Source organism: Anomaloglossus baeobatrachus, chromosome 9 (genome assembly GCF_048569485.1).
Source record: "Anomaloglossus baeobatrachus isolate aAnoBae1 chromosome 9, aAnoBae1.hap1, whole genome shotgun sequence".
NCBI lineage: Eukaryota > Metazoa > Chordata > Amphibia > Anura > Aromobatidae > Anomaloglossus > Anomaloglossus baeobatrachus.
In genome coordinates, this window is record NC_134361.1 from 125,478,011 (window position 1) to 125,499,353 (window position 21,343).

Below are 21,343 nucleotides of genomic sequence, written 5' to 3' on the forward strand. Positions count from 1 at the left end.
AAGGTAAAGGAAATCTTGCAGCGACACTGGTCCATACTACAAACTGAGCCCAGCCTACAGAATCATCTTCTGAACTACCCCCAGATGACCTATAGGAGGGGAAAGAACCTTAAAGACATGCTGGTTAAGAGCCACTATGTGGCTAATACCCAAAGACTATTGGGCACAGGCCCACCAACGAAGGGGTGTTTCCCATGTGGAGACTGTATGGCCTGTGCCAACATGTCTAGAGCCAAAGCCTTTAGGTCATCTGGAGGGGACAAAGAGTTCAAAACCAACCAATACATCACTTGTACAACAACACAGGTGATATATTATGCCACCTGTGGCTGTGGCGTTATATATGTAGGCCTGACATCTCGGCAACTGAGAGTGAGGACCAGGGAGCATATCAGGGATATTATTGCTGCCAAAAACATCACAAATATTGAAGAATTGAAAACTATCCCTCGGCATTACAAACTAAAACATAATTGCGATCCTAGGTCTTTCCGAGTTACAGGAATAGAACATGTCACCATGGGCACCAGAGGGGGTAATATAAAAAGGAAATTGCTCCAGCAAGAATGCAGATGGATTACAATGCTGGAGACTATGTCACCTCTGGGACTTAATGAAACAAATTCTTTTGCTTGTTTTCTCTAGATGACCCCCTGTCCAACATTAACCATTCACCAATTTGTAATTGGATGTTTCTATGTCCAATATCTGAATGTGCTGTGTAATCTCTACTGCTTCTCGCTGTCACATTTTTAATCGGTTTTAACATGTCTTTTTAATTTATTTCCATTGCAGTTCCACGTTACCCCCCTCAATTACTTCCGTACCCCCTCCTATTACCACTGCAAACTGGACATAACCACCTGCGACAATTTGTGACTGCTGCCGTCCAAGGACACCATGAGCTGAGCACCTATTGAGTAATTCCAGATACTTTCGCTATGATGGGATATGCAATTTAATTAAGTGACTAGCGATGCTGGATGCCTGGACAATATATTTTTCATACGTAACATGAGCCTTATATCCCCTTTTTTAATTGTTGAACTCTGCCACCTGTGAGTGCTCATACAGTGGTGTTCAGTATTTTTTGTGGCCTCTGGCGTATGTAAACATTATGCACTATGGATTTTCACTCGTATACCATCATATAGGGTTAATGTTACCTGTGGTGTCTGTTCACTAGAATATTGGGCGTATGTTATGACCCGGAGGACGGCGGCCGTATTTCCAATGTGGTTCTGTGCGCGTGCCTGCCGCACCCCGCCTCCCGTCCGGGATCGCGCCGCTGTCTACAGGACGGCATGTGCGCGCTAACTCACAACAGTCGGCGTGCGCGAGCATTCACCGCTGACGAGCGGCGGCCCTGGAGCGGTGGGCGGATGGCGGCATGCACGTGCCGTTAATGACCTGCAGTTGGTCCGATAGGGCAACGGTAGCTATATAAGATGAGGGGTGCCAATTAACCAGCAGCCCCCTGAGGAAGCTCGATGTGAAATGCGCATCGGGGCATAGGAGGAGACACCTGTCACATACCAACATGGGTATGGTAAACCAGCCTGACCTTATTTGAACTGATCTTTTGACTTTCAGGCATTTTTCACATGTGTGTTGCACTTGATTGTTTAGGAGCAGAGCTTTTTACACTGCTTTAAATCTAGCATTCTGAAAATCGACACAATTTGTGTAATTTCACCTTTGCCTGCCACATTGTTAATTGAATTACTGCATTATTGTTTATAGAATCACTGCATCATACCACTCTGTTTCAATATAGTTTATTTAGCCATCTAACGCGTGTATATGTATAATTATTTAACACGATTGAAACTGGAGTGTGTGATTTTATTGTAATTTAGTCATAACATTCAATGATTATAAACCAGTGTTGTAGGTGATTTTCACCTGAGTGAATATATAGACTGGAATTGGTACTGCTCCAGCATTTAACATGTGTAGCAACAGCCCACACGCATGCCAATATGTACAAATGATTTAATATTATATATACTCAAAGGCATTGCTAGTGTATGACTTTTAGTCCTGACCATAGATCAATTTTCTCTTATATTAAGATCCATGATATGATAACCATTGCACCTTATTTCAATCATTTCAGGCGAAAGTAGAGATTTAATCCTTGGTGTCTTTTCCCCTATTTGTGTGCATCGTATGCTGCCACACTCCGTCTTTTATGTGTCTTTTTAATTACAATTGGGTGATTTACGTGTATTATCTTGTATCAATAAAGTATTTTTGTATCATACATATGTGTAATTACTCCAATCTCATGTTTCTAAGGTCTTTAATGGAGTTAGCATAAAAACACTTATATAAAAAAATGAAAAACTGGATTTTTCTATGTTTGTTAATGCATAGGTGGTGTAGCAAAATTGTTAGCAGAGGAACCCTAACGTATTATCCCAGACATTGAAAGAATGGCCCTAAAAATGGCAGCACTTTTGCAATTAAAATTGCGTAGCAAAAATGGAGATGTGGTGTACAATGCAGAGGAGGTATAGCAAAATTGTCAGCAGAGGAACCCTAACGTAGTATCCCAGACAATGAAAGTATTGCCCTAAAACTGGCGGCACTTTTTGCAATTAAAATTGTGTAGCAAAAATGGACAGGTGCTGTACAATGCTGAGGTGGTATAGCAAAATTGTCAGCAGAGGAACCCTAACGTAGTATCCCAGACAATGAAAGTACGGGCCTAAAAATAGCAGCACTGTTTTCAACCAACTGAACTTATCCTCCCATGTGAATTCTGAAAAAATACTCAAAATATGCTTCGTGTCACGGACGTAGCTAGGTGAAATCTGGGCCAAAAACTGCATCCTCATGGGGATTTTTTATGTCTTGGATGTGACCCCCATTATTTTAATGGAATTCAAATAAAATCTAGTTTTATGTATTTTGGACGTCGATGCTGGATTTCTTTTTTGCCTTGGAGTTCCCAGCCTGGCCGGCTTTCTTTCCGTGCACCTGTCCCTCATTGGAGTCCTCATTGAACTGGGTGAGCTGAATTTTTCTTTCCTTCTGTTACTAGCACATGGCCTTCATGCTCCCCTGATTCACTGCTCATATTGCGATTTGTTTTATTGGGATATACAAAGAAAACGTATATGTACTAATCCTCTGACTACATATCTTCATTATGGAGACTCCTAATCCACATGTTTCCTCATATTCTGATGAATGTTTTGATGTAAATTGTCAGACCAGACTTAATAGAGCAGCAAATATTTTTTTGAGTAAAACCGGCAGTGCAATTTCATAGGAGCAGAGTGATCTGCATGCACTCATGTTTAAATTGGAAAAACAGATGTCCTCTTGACTAAGAACTTGGTGGGACCATAAGATATTGTCCGCCTACTTAGATAACAACATGATACCGAGGGGGCTGAGAATGAAAAAACGCCCCACCACTGAGTATGTGCATTTTCTCAAGCAATAGGATGCAATTCTCTCAGTGTTCTCTCAAACTCATCAGGCTCATTGTTGAGAAAGAGCTGTTGAAATTAAATGAGTCTAAATTGCGAGTGAGGGAGATTGAAACTGAGCTGAAGAATTATTCTAGTAATCCCCAGTTTGTGTCTCTGAAAGAAAAAATAAGTAACAACTTAACCAAACTAGAGGATTCCATCACAATCATGAAAGAAAAAAAATTCAAGAGAGATATGTTTGATTACAAGAATAATCAAGTTTACAACTGGCCACAGGTTCGGAGGAATTTCAAACAGCAGATGACACCCAGGTCCATAATGAGGAAGAGGGTGAGTTTTTCGTCTACTGAAATTGACTCCTCAGAGAATAACATCAAAACCTCTGATTCTGAAGGACATTCTTCTACAGGTGAACGGGAGAACCAGGCAATCACTCCAAAAAACGCTCAGGAGAAATTCCCAAAGAAAACAAAAAAAGAAAAACAACGCATCAGACGGGCTGGAAAAAAACACCGTAATAGAAAAGGATCTGTTTTTTCATCGTACCCGGAGAGGCAATTATTAGAGGACCATCATGATCCCACAGTGTTAAATATGTCAGCTACTGTTCTCAGTGACAATCAAATCAGTGTTTTACGCAAAGGTTTGAACTTTGTTCCCACCACAAGATTCAGTGTTTTTGAAACACTTATGGATGTCAATAAATTCATCAGACGTCTTACTATTAAAAGACACTTTTTTAACACTGATACAGATCCTCCATGTCCTGATCCGGTTATTAAATCTCAGGAATTCATGCCCACTTCGTTTCCAGAACAAATATCCTTGATCATTTTGCGCGATCTTTCGGATCCTGATATGGGACTTTTGGGTCCATGTGAGAGTCAGTTTCCTAACCGGGTTCCCAACCCGGATTATTATCCTACCCAGTCTAAGACTACCAATATGGAAGACTTCCAGAACATTATTGAGTCCGAATTAATTAAACTACGGAAAACGAATAAAAACATCAAACACAACTTGAATAAATATGAACAGTCGGCACTTTCTCAATTGAGAGACAACAGTAATATCATTATTAAGAAGTCTGACAAAGGTGGCTCTGTTGTCATATTAGACGTTGGACTTTATGAAATGGAACTCAGTAAAATGGTCAGGGAGGATTCTGTATACAAAAAAATCCCTACTAATCCTAGAGAGGGAGTTAAAAGTTGTCTTTCTGAGATTCTGGAGGATGGTGTACACTTGGGCGTCATTTCGGTTAAACAAAGTGAATATTTAATTCCGTCTTTCTCTGCTACTCCACTGTTTCATGCATTACCGAAAACGCACAAGAATCGCTGTCCTCCAGATTTCAGACCCATTGTTTCGAAAGTCGGTTCCATGACGGAACGATTATCAGAATGGCTGGACATGCGATTGCAGTTTTTGGCCCAGATTTCACCTAGCTACATCCGTGACACGAAGCATATTTTGAGTATTTTTTCAGAATTCACATGGGAGGATAAGTTCAGTTGATTGACTTGTGACATTTCCAGTTTGTATACATCCATACCACATGAATTGGCCCTTTTGGCCCTTAAACTCCAGATGTCCAGGTACAGTGGCTATTCACATGACCTCCAAAATTTCATTTTGGATGTGACATGGTTTCTATTAAACAACAATTTTTTTACCTTTATGAATGGCTACTATATCCAGACACAAGGTTGTGCCATGGGTGCCAAGTTCTCCCCCTCCCTGGCAAACATTTTTTTGTAATGGTGGGAGGAGGGGTTTATTTTCACCATGGATAATCCCTTCTCACATAGCATTGCGGTTTTCTTGAGATACATAGACGATGTAATAGTTGTATGGAAGTGGGAGGAAGAGAGCATCCCTGATTTCATGTTTTACATAAACAATAATCCGTATGTTACGCTCACCGAGGAGCGGCGAACGTCCGGAGGTGGACCCACTGGACCGTGCACCGGACTCCCCTGAGAAGACGGCCAGCAGCGAACCCCTATACAGGGACTGTGCGGCGCCTCCCCAGAAGGCCTAAATGCACGGCAGCCAGGGACCGGAGGTAGGAGTCTCTGTACGGCCAGGCGTGGCTCGGGTACGATGTCCGCGGCAGGCGGAACACGGAAGTGGCACCGGAGATGTTTCACAGCAGGTGACGTCCACAGCCGGTACGGTACAGATAGTGTCCACGGCAGGTATGGCACGGTGACGTCCACGGTACGAATGGGTGGTGACGTCCACAGCCGGTACGGTACAGATAGTGTCCACGGCAGGTATGGCACGGTGACGTCCACGGTAGGAATAGGTGGTGACGTCCACAGCCGGAATGGTATAGATGGCATTACGGTGAGACACAGGATTAGAATCAGGTAACAAATGTACGGATCATAAACAATAGCATAGACAGATTAGGACACTGGCAATGCACAAATAGAGGCGTTGCTCGGGCGCCTGCTGCCGGGGGAAGTGAACTTAAATACCTATTAGGCAGCAGGTGATCTCTGAGATCACTTCCAGGGTTTGGGGCATGCCACTTTAAGAAAGGGGGCGTGGCCTCGCACGCAGCCTAGAATCACCTACAGCAATTCTGTGTGAGGAGGAAACTGCAGCAGGCCTTGGAGTGGGAGCAACGTCTGCAGAGCCCTGGGGCCGGTAAGTGGAAGGCCTTCTCTGCCTGGGAGTGGGGGCAGGAGTGCATGTGGGAGCCATGCTGGGACTGGGCAGATGTGAGGGAGAGCTCCCCCCCCGGGGTCTGGTGGGACCAGGCGTTACAGTACCCCCCCCCTGAAGCCCCCTCCTCCTCAGGAAGCTCCGGAGGAGACGAGGAGCATCCACGTCCTCCGCAGGTACCCACGTCCTCTCCTCAGGACCGAACCCCTTCCAGTCCACCAGATAATAGGTTTTACCTCGGACCTCCTTAGCCGCAAGGATGGCTTTTACCTCATAGACGTCATCATCACCAACAGGAGGAGGCGAGACCCCAGGATCACCATGGAAACGACTCAGGACCACCGGCTTGAGGAGAGACACATGGAAGGAGTTCGGGATGCGAAGTGTCGACGGCAGCTTCAACTTGTAGGACACCTCATTGATCCGTCGGAGCACTTCAAAGGGACCAATGAAGCGGGGACCCAGCTTGTAAGACGGCTGTTTCAGGCGGACATACTTGGACGAGAGCCAGACTTTATCTCCGGGTCGGAAGAAAGGAACATCCAGACGTTTCTTGTCAGCGTGTTTCTTCATGCGGACAGAGGACCGTTCCAGAGCCGACTTGGTCTCAGCCCAGATGGCGGAGAAGGACCTCACGAGGTCATCAGCTGCAGGGTTGCCTGAGGAACTTGTCACAGGACACGGCACTTTGGGTCGCTGTCCATACACCACCTGGAACGGAGATTTAGCAGAGGACTCACTGTCATGGTTGTTATAGGAGAACTCGGCCCACGGAAGCAGTTTGACCCAGTCGCTGTGGTGTTCGTCCACGAAGTGGCGGAGATAGTTAGTCAGGATTTGGTTAATGCGCTCCACTTGTCCATTGGACTGAGGGTGGTAGGCAGAGGAAAAGTCCAATTCCACATCCATCATCTTGCAGACTGCTCTCCAGAACCGAGCGGTGAACTGGACCCCTCTGTCGGACACGATATGGAGAGGTAAGCCATGAAGCCGGAAGATGTGTTGGATGAAGAAGTCAGCAAGAACCGGAGCGGACGGTAGCCCGGAGAGTGGTGTGTAGTGGGCCATCTTGGAGAACCGGTCCACTACCACCCAGATAACTGTGCAGCCAGACGATTTTGGCAGGTCCGTGATGAAATCCATGCCGATATGTTGCCATGGAGCGGATGGTACAGGTAAAGGAAGCAAAGGGCCCGCCGGAAGGGTCTTCGGGACCTTGTTCCGGGCACAGGAGGAACAGGATGAACAAAAGTCCTGGACGTCTTGACGTAACCCTGGCCACCAGTAATATCGGGATATCAATTGCAGAGATTTCTTTTGACCCACGTGACCTGCTATTCTGGAAGAATGTCCCCACCGGAGTACACGTTCTCTATCGACCTCAGCAACAAACGTCTTACCGGGAGGAAGGTGATGCATGCCGACTGGAGCCGCCATTAGTTTGGAAGGTTCAATGATGTGCCGAGGTTCATCCTCCTGGTCCTCTGACAGGAATGATCGAGACAGCGCATCGGCTTTCAGGTTCTTCTCGGCTGGACGGAAATGCAGAACGAAATCAAAGCGAGCAAAGAATAATGACCATCGGGCCTGTCGGGGGTTTAGCCTGTGGGCTGTCTGAAGATATGCCAGATTCTTGTGGTCAGTATAGATGGTAACTGGATGCAATGACCCTTCCAGCAGGTATCGCCATTCCTCCTGAGCCAGCTTGACTGCCAGCAACTCACGGTCTCCGATTGAGTAGTTTCGTTCTGCTGGGGAGAAAGCCTTAGAAAAGAAGCCGCAGGTTACTGTCTTACCCTCTGACGTTTTCTGTGTAAGGACCGCACCGGCTCCGGATGAGGAGGCATCTACCTCAAGGATAAACGGCTGGTTAATGTCGGGTCTGTGTAAGGCTGGAGCAGAAGCAAAGGCACGTTTAAGGGACAGGAACGATTCTTCAGCTTCCGGTGTCCATTTCTTCGGGTTCTCCCCTTTGCGAGTGAGAGAGGATATGGGGCGCACCAGAGATGAGAAATGTGGAATGAATTGCCGGTAATAGTTGGCGAATCCCAGGAATCGCTGGATAGCCTTCAACCCTTCCGGACGGGGCCATTTGAGTACGGCTGAAACCTTGTCAGGGTCCATCTTCAGGCCGGTATCCGAGACTATGTGGCCAAGGAAGGGTAACGAGGTCTGCTCAAACAGGCATTTCTCGAGTTTGGCGTAAAGGCGATTCTCTCTCAATCTCCGCAGGACCAGACGGACATGTCTTCGATGGGTATGCAAGTCCGGAGAGAAGATAAGGATGTCATCTAAATACACAACTACGCAGGTGTAGAGGAGATCACGGAAGACGTCGTTCACAAACTCCTGGAAGACCGCCGGTGCGTTACTGAGCCCGAAGGGCATCACTCGGTATTCATAGTGCCCATCACGAGTGTTGAACGCGGTCTTCCATTCGTCACCCGACCGAATGCGAACCAGATTGTACGCACCCCGGAGATCTAGTTTGGAAAAGATCTTGGCACCTCGGAAACGGTCAAACAGTTCCGGTATAAGGGGTAGCGGATACCTGTTTTTCACCGTGATCTTATTCAATCCGCGGTAGTCAATGCAGGGCCGTAGACCCCCATCCTTTTTTCCCACAAAGAAGAATCCCGCTCCGGCGGGAGAGGAGGATTTTCGGATGAAGCCTCGTGCTAAATTCTCCTTTATATAGTCAGACATGGCTTGGGTCTCTTCTCGCGACAGTGGGTAGATGCGCCCACGAGGAGGGGTTGTACCTGGGAGCAGGTCGATGGGACAATCGTAGGGTCTGTGTGGCGGCAACGTCTCAGCTTCCTTTTTGTCAAAGACATCGGAAAAGGACCAGTAGGCGGGAAGTAACCCGGGAAGGTTGACCGGTTTGACTGTTGGGTGCGGAGGATGTACTGGTGTCAGGCAGTGATTGTGGCAAGAAGCACCCCATTGCAGGATGTCTCCGGAATCCCAGTCGAGCACAGGCTTGTGTGACCGAAGCCAGGGTATTCCCAGAAGAAGAGCATGTGCCATGCCAGGGAGCACATGGAAGGCGATTGTCTCAGAGTGTAGCAACCCCACTTGCATTGTACAGTTCTCTGTGATGAACCGGATGGGTTCGGAAAGCGGTTTTCCATCCACGGAAGACAGACTGATGGGGGTAGCAAGACATCGGACGGGAATCTGGTGTAGATCCACCACGGACTGCTGGATAAAGTTCCCGGCGGAGCCAGAATCCAGGAACGCATGTACTGACAACCGGATGGAGCCGCAGGACAGGGATACGGGCACCTGGAGAAAAGGAGAGGACTTGGCGTGACCTAGGGTGGCCTCTCCGATGGACCCTAGGCTCTGTAGTTTCCCGGCTTTACTGGACAGTCCTGAATCAGATGTTTGGCACTTCCGCAGTAAAAGCACTCTCCTGCCATTCTCCGATTCCTCTGTCGCAGTCTGGACTCAGTGACGCGGTCGACCTCCATGGGCTCGTGCGGAGCAGTAGGCCTGGTGGAGGGAAGTGACATCGGCCTTTGGAAGGTGGGCGCAAGGCGCGGGGTTCTTCTTGCCCGGGTGACCTCTCTGGCACGCTCTTGGAAGCGGAGATCAATACGGGTAGCCAGAGAGATCAGCTCTTCCAGGGTGGTAGGTACATCCCGGCCGGCCAGTTCATCCTTGATTTTTCCGGATAACCCTTCCCAAAAGGCAGCTACCAAGGCGTCATTGTTCCACTTGAGCTCGGAGGACAGAGTGCGGAACTCGATTGCATACTGTCCCACGGTGAGATTCCCCTGGTGGATTCTCATGAGTGAAGAGGCAGTAGATGAGAGACGGCCTGGCTCATCGAACACCTTACGGAAGGTGGTCAGAAAGACGGACAGGACTTGGACGGTCGGGTCATTCTTTTCCCAGAGCGGATTCATCCAAGCCAGAGCCTGACCAGTCAGATGAGACATGATAAATGCGATTTTCGAGCGATCGGTCGCTTGCTGCAGCGGCGACAGCTCAAAGTGCAGGGAGCACTGGTTTAAGAAACCGCGACACAAACGGGGATCCCCTCCATACATGGGTGGGGAGGCCAGGCGAGAAGGAGACATGTATGTCGATAATCCTGCAGAGTCGGGAGTTGTAGAGGAGGCCGGATTCTGCAGGGCATTTAGACGGGAATCCACGACCGCCATATCTTCAGCCATGCGTCTCTGGGCCTCATGCTGGCGGGACAGTTCCTGCAGTAGTTCACTCAACTGGGAGCTGTCGGAGGATACGGAGGTTTGCATGGATGCCAGACGGGATTCCACAGACTTTATGTAAGCCACGAACCTTGCTTGGGTCTCACGTTGGCGGGAGAGCTCCTGTTGCAGGTCATTCAGCGGGTTAACCGTGATCCCGGCGGAGTCCATGGCCCGAGCAAACTGTTACGCTCACCGAGGAGCGGCGAACGTCCGGAGGTGGACCCACTGGACCGTGCACCGGACTCCCCTGAGAAGACGGCCAGCAGCGAACCCCTATACAGGGACTGTGCGGCGCCTCCCCAGAAGGCCTAAATGCACAGCAGCCAGGGACCGGAGGTAGGAGTCTCTGTACGGCCAGGCGTGGCTCGGGTACGATGTCCGCGGCAGGCGGAACACGGAAGTGGCACCGGAGATGTTTCACAGCAGGTGACGTCCACAGCCGGTATGGTACAGATAGTGTCCACGGCAGGTATGGCACGGTGACGTCCACGGTAGGAATGGGTGGTGACGTCCACAGCCGGTACGGTACAGATAGTGTCCACGGCAGGTATGGCACGGTGACGTCCACGGTAGGAATAGGTGGTGACGTCCACAGCCGGAATGGTATAGATGGCACTACGGTGAGACACAGGATTAGAATCAGGTAACAAATGTACGGATCATAAACAATAGCATAGACAGATTAGGACACTGGCAATGCACAAATAGAGGCGTTGCTCGGGCGCCTGCTGCCGGGGGAAGTGAACTTAAATACCTATTAGGCAGCAGGTGATCTCTGAGATCACTTCCAGGATTTGGGGCATGCCACTTTAAGAAAGGGGGCGTGGCCTCGCACGCAGCCTAGAATCACCTACAGCAATTCTGTGTGAGGAGGAAACTGCAGCAGGCCTTGGAGTGGGAGCAACGTCTGCAGAGCCCTGGGGCCGGTAAGTGGAAGGCCTTCTCTGCCTGGGAGTGGGGGCAGGAGTGCATGTGGGAGCCATGCTGGGACTGGGCAGATGTGAGGGAGAGCTCCCCCCCCGGGGTCTGGTGGGACCAGGCGTTACACCGTACAACCTTAGTTTTACACATGAATATCAAAAAGAATGGATTACCTTCCTGGATGTTACTTTCTCTTCCAATTTTGAATCCAAATCTGTGGTCTGTAGTCTGTTTAGAAAGCTGACAGCAGGGAACTCACTACTCCACGCCAGCAGTTGTCATCCTCGACATGTGGTGAACAACATCCCCACGAGGGAATTCATCCAGGCGAGGAGATGTTGTTCATCAGAAGAATTGTATCAACAGGAATGTGATACTATTAGAAAGAGGATTTTCTGATGAGATTATTTCCAAAGCTAGGATCCATGCCGACTCCAAGAATAGGAACCAGTATTTGGAAAATAAACCGTCCCATCCTGTATGTGAACAATCACCAACTGTTTTTTCTACGAAATGTAGCACGGATTTCTATTCTATTGTGAATATCCTGAAAAAGTTCCTCCCTATCCTTAGCACTAATGATACGATTAGGAAAATCCTTGATAAGGGAGTGAGATTTGTCCCAAAACGCAATTGTACTATTGCATCTACGGTCTCTCCTAGTGATCATACCAGGCGTAGTAAGACTGACTCTCACAACTGGCTGTCTGTTGCGGGCTCATATAGGTGCAGACAGAGAGCCTGTGGCCTATGTAAATATATGCCAAATGTAAAAAAATGTTTGTCTAGTACTACGAAGAAGGAATACAACATTAATTAATTTATTAATTGGGGGACAACTCATATCATCTATGTTATAACGTGCACTGAGTGCAATGTTCAGTACATAGGTAGCACTTGTCATAGTTTAAGACGTAGGATCTCAGAGCACCTATAGGATGCCTGTAACAGAAGCAGTAGGAGTCCCTCGGGTGCATCGCAGCACTTTATCTCCATCCATGGTGGCAATACAGATAGCTGCCATGTTAATGCTTTTGAAAAAATTGTGCTACCACCTATAGGTGGTGATATTGTAAAAATCATGCGTAAAAAAGAAGCAAGGTGGATTGTTTTGATGGAGACCAGGGCGCCGCTAGGCATGAACCTGAGGGATGAATTTAAAAATATATACTGAAAAATATACACTAAAATATAATTAATTTTCTAAACCCATTGTTGGGGTTATTATCCCTCCGGTTCATGCCGGATTTGCGCTCTCTATCCAGTAATATACTTGTGCTGTGCATGTTATTGAACCATTTGTTTTGTTTGTTTTTTTGTGTGCTGCTATTTTTTGAACCGCTTGGCTCCTTGATTTCGCTGCTGGTTATGTATATGGGATGTTCCTCTTACATGTGTCTGACTTTTTTAATTTTATTCTTGTGATGTCATATCCCTTTTTAACTTCCCTCCCCCTTCCTCTTCTTTAAATCTTCGTTGTGTTTCTAAACAGTATGGATTAGGACTAAGAGCGAGTATCTCGAAACGTGTACCATCTGTAACTAACCATCCTCATGGGGATTTTTTATGTCTTGGATGTGAGCCCCCTATTTTAATGGAATTCAAATAAAATCTAGTTTTCTGTATTTTGGACGTGGATGCTAGATTTCTTTTTTGCCTTAGGGTAGTACAGGAGTATGAGCTAGACTTTGGGAGGATTAAGGGGGTTCAGCATCATATCCCTACAGGTACACAACCACCCATTAAAGAAAGGTATAGGCCGATACCCCCAGCACATTATCAATGCGCCAAAGACATGTTGAGGAACATAAAGGAGGCAGGGGTCATCCGGGATAGTTGTAGTCCCTGGGCAGCTCCATTGGTGCTGGTAAAGAAGAAAGATGGCACCATGAGAATGTTTGTGGATTACCGGAAGATCAACCAAATAACGCATAAAGATGCATACCCTCTCCCTTGCATTGAAGAGTCGCTGGCTGCCCTGAAAACTGCTAATTATTTCTCTACCCTTGACCTTACCAGTGGATACTGGCAGGTGGCGGTTGCACCAGAGGACCGCGAGAAGACCGCGTTTGCTACCCTCATGGGACTCTGCGAGTTCAACAGTATGCCGTTCGGGCTGTGCAATGCCCCGGGGATCTTCCAACAGTTTATGAAGTGCTGCTTGGGGCATCTCAACTTCGAGACTGTGCTATTGTATCTGGATGATGTGATCATGTATTCCAAGACGTAGGAGGCCCACCTGGAGCACCTGATGGAAGTGTTCGCAGCCCTGTCCAAGTACGGGATGAAACTGAAGCCCTCGAAGTGCCATCTGCTGAAACCCAAAGTGCAATACCTCGGACATGTGGTGAGCGCAGAAGGTGTGGCCCCGGATCCGGAGAAGATTGTTGCCATCCAGAGCTGGCCACGACCGGCCACAGTGAGGGAGGTGAGGCAGTTCCTGGGCCTAGTGCGCTACTACCGCCATTTCATAAAGGGGTACACGAAGATGGCCGCGCCCATGCAAGATCTCCTCGTGGGACAGACCAAGAATGGAAGGGCCCCCGGTACCCCGTTTGTTTGGGACGAGAAGCATGAGGAGTCCTTCCATCAGCTGAAGTCGGCCCTGACGGGAGAAGAAATCTTGGCTTACCTGGACTACGGCCTCCCGTTTGTCCTCTACACCGACGCCAGCAATGTGGGCCTGGGTGCGGTCCTGTCCCAGGTACAGGATGGGAAGGAAAAAGTGATCGCCTGTGCCAGCAGAAAACTCCGGCCGACGGAAAGGAACCCCGAAAATTACAGCTCCTTCAAGCTGGAGTTCTTAGCCCTCGTGTGGGCAATAAACGAGAGATTCAAGCATTACCTCGCAGCGGCGAAGTTTACTGCCTACACAGACAACAATCCGTTGACATACCTAGATATGGCCAAGCTGGGTGCCCTGGAGCAGCGGTGGATGGCTCGACTGTCCAATTACGATTTCACTATCAAATATAGGGCCGGCCGCAAGAACACCAATGCGGATGCGCTGTCCCGAATGCCGCACCTGCCCGAAGAAGGGGTGGAAGATGACGACCTTGAGGAAATCGAGCTACAGTTAGGTCCAGAAATAATTGGACAGTGACACAAGTTTTGTTATTTTAGCTGTTTACAAAAACATGTTCAGAAATACAATTATATATATAATATGGGCTGAAAGTGCACACTCCCAGCTGCAATATGAGAATTTTCACATCCAAATCGGAGAAAGGGTTTAGGAATCATAGCTCTGTAATGCATAGCTTCCTCTTTTTAAAGGGACCAAAAGTAATTGGACAAGGGACTCTAAGGGCTGCAATTAACTCTGAAGGCGTCTCCCTCGTTAACCTGTAATCAATGAAGTAGTTAAAAGGTCTGGGGTTGATTACAGGTGTGTGGTTTTGCATTTGGAAGCTGTTGCTGTGACCAGACAACATGCGGTCTAAGGAACTCTCAATTGAGGTGAAGCAGAACATCCTGAGGCTGAAAAAAAAGAAAAAATCCATCAGAGAGATAGCAGACATGCTTGGAGTAGCAAAATCAACAGTCGGGTACATTCTGAGAAAAAAGGAATTGACTGGTGAGCTTGGGAACTCAAAATGGCCTGGGCGTCCACGGATGACAACAGTGGTGGATGATCGCCGCATACTTTCTTTGGTGAAGAAGAACCCGTTCACAACATCAACTGAAGTCCAGAACACTCTCAGTGAAGTAGGTGTATCTGTCTCTAACTCAACAGTAAAGAGAAGACTCCATGAAAGTAAATACAAAGGGTTCACATCTAGATGCAAACCATTCATCAATTCCAAAAATAGACAGGCCAGAGTTAAATTTGCTGAAAATCACCTCATGAAGCCAGCTCAGTTCTGGAAAAGTATTCTATGGACAGATGAGACAAAGATCAACCTGTACCAGAATGATGGGAAGAAAAAAGTTTGGAGAAGAAAGGGAACGGCACATGATCCAAGGCACACCACATCCTCTGTAAAACATGGTGGAGGCAAGGTGATGGCATGGGCATGCATGGCTTTCAATGGCACTGAGTCACTTGTGTTTATTGATGACATAACAGCAGACAAGAGTAGCCGGATGAATTCTGAAATGTACCGGGATATACTTTCAGCCCAGATTCAGCCAAATGCCGCAAGGTTGATCGGACGGCGCTTCATAGTACAGATGGACAATGACCCCAAGCATACAGCCAAAGCTACCCAGGAGTTTATGAGTGCAAAAAAGTGGAACATTCTGCAATTGCCAAGTCAATCACCAGATCTTAACCCAATTGAGCATGCATTTCACTGGCTCAAATCCAGACTTAAGACGGAAAGACCCACAAACAAGCAAGACCTGAAGGCTGCGGCTGTAAAGGCCTGGCAAAGCATTAACCCCTTCACCCCCGGCCACTAAAACACCCTAATGACCGGGCCATTTTTTGCAATTCTGACCAGTGTCACTTTGACAGGTTATAACTCTGGAACGCTTCAACGGATCCTGGCGATTCTGACATTGTTTTTTCGTGACATATTGTACTTCATGTCAGTGGTAAATTTAGGCCGATATTTTTTGCGTTTATTTGTGAAAATTTAGGAAATTTGGCGAAAATTTTGAAAATTTCGCAAATTTCAAACTTTGAAAATTTATGCCCATAAATCTGAGAGATATGTCACACAAAATAGTTACTAAATAACATTTCCCACATGTCTACTTTACATCAGCGCAATTTTCGAAACACATTTTTTTTCCGTTAGGAAGTTAGAAGGGGTCAAAGGTCATCAGCAAATTCTCATTTTTCCAACAAAATTTACAAAATAATTTTTTTAGGGACCACATCACATTTGAAGTGACTTTGAGAGGCCGAGGTGACAGAAAATACCCAAAAGTGACCCCATTCTAAAAACTACACCCCTCACACTGCTCAAAACCACATCCAATAAGATTATTAACCCTTTAGGTGCTTCACAGGAACCAAAGCAATGTGGAAGGAAAAAATGAAAATTTTACTTTTTAACACAAAAATGTTACTTTAGCCATAAAATTTTCATTTTTACAAGGGAGAAAAGAGAAAGTACACAATACAATTTATTGTGCATGTTCTCCTGAGTACGCTGATACCCCATATGTGGTAAAAATCAATTGTTTGGGCGCACGGCAGAGCTCGGAAGGGAAGGAGCGCCATTTGAATTTTTGAACGCAAAATTAGCTGCACTCATTAGCGGACGCCATGTCGGGTTTGAAGACCCCCTGAGGTGCCTAAACAATGGAGCTCCCCCATAAGTGACCCCATTTTGGAAACTAGAGGCCTCAAATAATTGTTCTAGATGTTTGGTGAGCACTTTGAACACCTGGGGGCTTCACAAAAGTTTATAGCGTTGAGCCGTGAAAAGAAAAAAAAAATTTTTTACCACAAAACGGTTGCTTCAACTAGGTAGCTTTTTTTTTCACAAGGGTAACAGGAAAAAATGCACCATAAAATGTATTGTGCATTTTCTCCTGAGTACGCAGATACCTCATATGTGGTGGAAATCAAATGTTTGGACACACAGCAGTGCTCGGAAGGCAAGGAGCGCCATTTGAATTTTTGAGTGCAAAATTAGCTGCACCTGTTAGCGGACGCCATGTCGGGTTTGAAGACCCCCTGAGGTGCCTAAACAATGGAGCTCCCCCACAAGTGACCCCATTTTGGAAACTAGAGGCCTCAAATAATTTTTCTAGATGTTTGGTGAGCACTTTGAACCCCTGGGGGCTTCACAAAAGTTTATAGCGTTGAGCCGTGAAAAGAAAAAAAATTTTTTTTACCACAAAACGGTTGCTTCAACTAGGTAGCTTTTTTTTTCACAAGGGTAACAGGAAAAAATGCACCATAAAATGTATTGTGCATTTTCTCCTGAGTACGCAGATACCTCATATGTGGTGGAAAGTAATTGTTTGGGCGCATGGCGGGGCTCAGAAGAGAAGGAGCGCCATTTGACAGCAAAATTGGTTGGAATCATTAGCGGACACCATGTCACGTTTGGAGACCCCCTATGGTGCCTAAACAGTGGAGCTCCCCCACAAGTGACACCATTTTGGAAACTAGAGCCCTCAAATAATTTTTCTAGATGTTTGGTGAGCACTTTGAACACCTGGGGGCTTCACAGAAGTTTATAGCGTTGAGCCGTGAAAAGAAAAAAAAAATTTTTTACCACAAAACGGTTGCTTCAACTAGGTAGCTTTTTTTTTCACAAGGCTATCAGGAAAAAATGCACCATAAAATGTATTGTGCATTTTCTCCTGAGTACGCAGATACCTCATATGTGGTGGAAAGTAATTGTTTGGGCGCATGGCGGGGCTAAGAAGAGAAGGAGCGCCATTTGACAGCAAAATTGGTTGGAATCATTAGCGGACGCCATGTCACGTTTGGAGACCCCCTATGGTGCCTAAACAGTGGAGCTCCCCCAAAAGTGACACCATTTTGGAAACTAGAGCCCTCAAATATTTTTTCTAGATGTTTGGTGAGCACTTTGAACACCTGGGGGCTTCACAGAAGTTTATAGCGTTGAGCCGTGAAAAGAATTTTTTTTTTTTTTTACCACAAAATGGTTGCTTCAACTAGGTAGCTTTTTTTTTCACAAGGGTAACAGGAAAAAATGCACCATAAAATGTATTGTGCATTTTCTCCTGAGTACGCAGATACCTCATATGTGGTGGAAAGTAATTGTTTGAGCGCATGGCGGGGCTCAGAAGAGAAGGAGCGCCATTTGACTTTTCAAACGCAGTGCACTGATCGGCCGCTGCAGGACGCACGGTCGGATGCGATAAAAAAAAGCGTCGGGGATACGTAAAAAAAAAAAGTCACGCCAAAAATTGACCATGGATGCAGATACGTTATGTGCATCCCTGATCAGCGCTTGGCGGGACGCACGGACGGATGCGATACAAAAAGCGTCGCAAATACGGAAAAAAGTCACGCCAAAAATTGAGCAGGGATGCCGATCCGTTATCTGCATCCCTAATCAGCGCTCGGCGGGACGCACGGACGGATGCGATACAAAAAGCGTCGGGGATACGGAAAAAAAAGTCACGCCAAAAATTGAGCAGGGATGCCGATCCGTTATCTGCATCCCTGATCTGCGGTCGGCGGGACGCACGGACGGATGCGATACAAAAAGCGTCGCGAATACGGAAAAAAGTCACGCCAAAAATTGAGCAGGGATGCCGATCCGTTATCTGCATCCCTAATCAGCGCTCGGCGGGACGCACGGACGGATGCGATACAAAAAGCGTCGCGAATACGGAAAAAGTCACGCCAAAAATTGAGCAGGGATGCCGATCCGTTATCTGCATCCCTAATTAGCGCTCGGCGGGACGCACGGACGGATGCGATACAAAAAGCGTCGCGAATACGGAAAAAAGTCACGCCAAAAATTGAGCAGGGATGCCGATCCGTTATCTGCATCCCTGATCAGCGCTTGGCGGGACGCACGGACGGATGCGATACAAAAAGCGTCGTGAATACGGAAAAAAAAGTCACGCCAAAAATTGACCATGGATGCCGATCCGTTATCTGCATCCCTGATCAGCGCTTGGCGGGACGCACGGACGGATGCGATACAAAAAGCGTCGGGGATACGGAAAAAAAAGTCACGCCAAAAATTGAGCAGGGATGCCGATCCGTTATCTGCATCCCTGATCAGCGCTTGGCGGGACGCACGGACGGATGAGGTGTAAAAATGGACAGGGGATACGGAAAAAAAAAAAAAAAAGTTATACTCACAGTACCCAGAGGACTAGCAGGAGGATCACTGACCAGAAGAGCTGCAGAGGAACAGATGGCAGAGAGATGGACAGCTTTACAGGAGCAGCAGGCAGATCAGCAGAATGCCCAGGAAGGACCCAGCGATGGACGCAGATGTGATCAGGCCGGTGAAGACAGGTAAGAGGACGTCGGGGGAGAGCAGAGGGGGAGAGGGGGGGGGGGGGGAGAGCAGAGGGGGAGGGGGGGAGAGCAGAGGGGGAGAGCAGAGGGGGAGGGGGGGAGAGCAGAGGGAGAGGGGGGGAGAGCAGAGGGGGAGACCGGAGAGGGAGCTGCAGAAGCAGAATAGAGATAATGGGGGAGGCAGTCAGATCGCAGGGGGAGCGGATCGGGATGTCGGGGGGGGGGGGTGGTTGGGGGGAGCAGATCGCGGGGGGGGGCACGGCAGGGGCTATCACGGCAGCGCGCAGGGGCACCACGGGAGCGCGCACGGGCTGCAAAGTGAGCACAGTACTCACTTTGCAGCAGCAGCGGTGGTAGCAGATCGGGATGCCGGGGGGGCAGATCGGGGCGTAGGGGGGCAGATCGGGGCGTAGGGGGGCAGATCGGGGGGGGGGCACGGGCAGGGGCCTTCACGGGAGCGCGCAGGGGCCTTCACGGGAGCGCGCAGGGAGCGGAATACTTACCATTAGAGCTGCAGCGGCGGAGACATCAGAGGCGGCGGCGGCAGCAGCAGCGGTGGCGTGGTACCAAAAGTACCAGCCACTCCACGCTGCAGCCATGTTGGGGGAGGGCTCGCAGGCCAGCACAGGCCTGGGGAGGGCGGCCACCGGCAGATCAGACCGCCCCACTGCACACTGATTGGAGCGATTGCGCGTCATAGCACGATCGCTCCAATCAGTGCTGCAGGGTCTGGGGGCGGCATGTTTGAGGTCCACCTATGATATGCTGCAGCAGCTGCGGCATCTCATAGCTGGATCTCACAGGATCGCACTAATTCGGGCATTATTTTTGCCGAAATTAGTGCGATCGATGTGGTTGGCGGTTCAGATTTGAACAGCCAATCACATCGATCGTCGATAGGGGGTGGCGATGCCACCCCCCCTGGGGTCAAGCAAAGGTCCCCTGCTGTAAGAAACAGCAGGGGACATCATTTGAAAGCCGTTGCTATGGCCACGGCAATCAAATGAAGTTTAGGCCGTAAAATTACGTCCCTGGTCGTTAAGTCACGTTAAAATAGGACGTAATTTTACGGCCCGCGGTCGTGAAGGGGTTAAGAAGGAGGAAACCCAGCGTTTGGTGATGTCCATGGGTTCCAGACTTAAGGCAGTGATTGCCTCCAAAGGATTCGCAACAAAATATTGAAAATAAAAATATTTTGTTTGGGTTTGGTTTATTTGTCCAATTACTTTTGACCTCCTAAAATGTGGAGTGTTTGTAAAGAAATGTGTACAATTCCTACAATTTCTATCAGATATTTTTGTTCAAACCTTCAAATTAAACGTTACAATCTGCACTTGAATTCTGTTGTAGAGGTTTCATTTCAAATCCAATGTGGTGGCATGCAGAGCACAACTCGCGAAAATTGTGTCACTGTCCAAATATTTCTGGACCTAACTGTACCTGCATTCCATTGGCCACGAGATGAGAAGCCCTGCGTTCACCAACAACAGGTGAACCTTGAACCGTTGCCCGGCCAGGGGTGGCAGGAAGCCCAGGATCAAGAACCTGCGGTCCAGTTGGTCAAAGCCATGATCGCGCAGGGCTCCTCCAGAATGGACCCCACGGCCCCCTCAGAGGCCCAACGGCTGTGGAAGGAGAGGAACGGCTGTATTTACATCAGCGTAAGCTGTGTAGGGGGATGATCAATCCAAAGACCCATGAGAAGGTTCACCAGGTCATGGTCCCCCAAGCCAGTGTGCCCAGGGTCCTGCAGGCCTACCATAATGGTGCAGGGCACTTCGGTTGGAAAAATCTGGAGATGTTGCTGAGAGAGCGGTTTTACTGGAGTGGGATGCGGGAGACTGTGGAGGCCTGGTGTCGAGAATGTGGTCCCTGCACACTGAGAAGGCGGGACGAAGCTAGCCAGAAAGCCCCCCTACAGCCGATCATCACTCACCAGCCACTGGAGTTGGTTGCCCTGGACCACGTCAAGCTCACGCCCAGCTGAAGCAGGTATACATATGCCCGGACCATTGTAGACCACTACTCCAGGTTCATGGTGGTTGTCCCTGTTAAAGATCTGACAGGTCGTACTGCAGCCAGGGCCTTCCAGGCCTACTTCTGCCGGCCACGCGGCTACCCGGAGAGGTTATTCACAGACCAGGGCCCGGCCTTTGAAGCGGAGG

At 48.2% G+C, this 21,343-nt stretch overlaps 1 protein-coding gene across 2 annotated transcripts in view; it reads right to left on the reverse strand.

Moving 5' to 3' along the window:
• Nucleotides 1-21,343, reverse strand: part of LOC142251311 (relaxin receptor 1-like) — a 1,991,578-nt gene that overhangs the window by 493,795 nt on the left and 1,476,440 nt on the right. The window lies entirely within an intron of this gene.